A 2,200-nucleotide genomic window follows, 5' to 3' on the forward strand; every position below is an offset into this window, starting at 1 on the left:
ACAACATGAAAATAAACAAATAATATTAGTTTTTGGTTTTTACCCGAAACAAATCAAACATTTGAACCAAATAAACTAAAATGAATATTAATTTAAAATAATAGTTATATTTTAGAAGATTAAAAAAGAAAAAAAAACTTAAAACTGAACCAATATCCAGATTAAACAGATTTAATGTCTTTTAATTAAAAATAACGAAACTAATAATCACATCTCGCGCATGGCACAGATTTTTACCTAGTACTTCTATATTTCGCACACATCTAACTGTAATTTATCCTAAGAGCAACTCCATCCATTAGAACCCCTAATGTGCTCTAATGATTAAATTATTAGGTTTAAAGGTGATTTTATAAGTTAAGAACCTTGGTTAGTGAAAATAATTTTCTCTTCCTCCAATGGGAGAACCCCATAGGGGTTCTTAAATATTTTTTAAATTTTGTTTTTTAATTAGAATGATTTAAAATAAATGCATAGATAAAAATTTTAATAAAAATTACATAAAACATATTAAAAATACAAATACAAATCGTAAACGAGAAAAAGCCGATTAGTCGAAATTTTGATTTGTAACAAATTTTTGTCATATATGCTTAACCAAAACAGTTTTCAATTGTTGATGTATTGTATTATCATAAACTCGATTCCGAATGCTCATCATATTGCCGAGATTTGAAGGCATAGCTGTAGAATACGTGAAATCCACTTGTGAACTTCGGTTTGATTCCGGTTGTGCGAAAACTGATACATCAAACTGAGTGTACCCATTTCGTTCGTCTTCTACGATCATATTATGTAGAATGATACATGCTCTCATTATCTTGCCAATTTTTATTTTATCCCACAAAAGAGCTTGATTTTTTACTATGGCAAATCGAGCTTGCAAGACCCCAAAAGCACGCTCGACATCTTTACGTACAGCTTCTTGATGTGTAGCGAATAAGGATACTTTCGGACCTTGCGGAAGTGGAATAGATTGGACAAAAGTAGCCCATTTTGGATAGATACCATCTGTGAGATAGTAAGCCAAATGGTACTCGTGTCCGTTGACAATGTAATTTACTTTTGGAGCTCAACCTTGTAATATATCATCAAAAACCGGTGATCGATCAAGAACATTAATATCGTTTAATGTACCTGGAGGTCTGAAAAACGCATGCCATATCCAGAGATCTTGTGAAGCTACAGCCTCTAAAACAATGGTTGGCTTTCCTGATCCACGTGTATATTGACATTTCCATGTAGTCGGACAATTCTTCCACTTCCAATGCATACAATCAATGCTTCCTATCATCTCGGGAAATCCGCGTATCTCTCCAATATCGAGTAGTCGTTGAAGATCTTCTGGAGTGGGTCTTCTTAGATACTCATCTCCAAATAAATTTATGATTCCTTCAACAAAATGTTCCAAGCATAAAGGCGCGGTGGTCTCACCAAGTCGGAGGTATTCGTCGACCGCATCAGATGGGCAACCATATGCCATCATATGAATTGCTGCCGTTGCCTTTTGTAACGGAGAGTGACCGAACCTGCCAGTAGAATCTCTTCTTTGTCGGAAGTATGGGATTTCAGCGGAGAGTCAATCAACAATACGCATGAACAAGGGCTTGTTCATTCGAAACCGGCGTCGAAACATGTGAGAAGAATATGTTGCATCTTCACTAAAATAATTGTTCCATAACTGCATGTGTCCTTGTTCTCGTTGTCTTTCAATGTAGGCTCGTTTATTTTTTGACCTTGATGCTTCTTGGCGATTTTCATGATGAATGAGGAGATTTTCGAATTGTTGATCGAAAATTTGATCGAATTTTTCATCCATTTCATCATCGAAATTATTAGAAGAAGAAGATGCCATTAAAAAAAATGTTAAGAAAGAAATGTGAAAAAAAAGATTTGATTATTTGGAGAAAAATAAGAAACAAGCACTTGATCTCTCTCGAGTTGTTGTTTTTGTTTATTTGGAGGGTTGTTGTTTTTGTTTATCTCTCTCTCGTGTTTCTACAATTTATAAAGAAACTCTAAAACATGAAGCTTTGCAATTGCTTTTGCTTTCTCTCGTGTGGTTGTTGTTTCACATTGCAATAACGAGATACAACTTATAAAGATTGAAGAATAAATTATAAAGAACATATTGTCTTATTGTGTCACAAGTTTACATGGAACATATTGTCTTATTACTCACGAGATACAACTTACAAAA

Source organism: Brassica oleracea, chromosome C1 (genome assembly GCF_000695525.1).
Source record: "Brassica oleracea var. oleracea cultivar TO1000 chromosome C1, BOL, whole genome shotgun sequence".
Taxonomy (NCBI): domain Eukaryota; kingdom Viridiplantae; phylum Streptophyta; class Magnoliopsida; order Brassicales; family Brassicaceae; genus Brassica; species Brassica oleracea.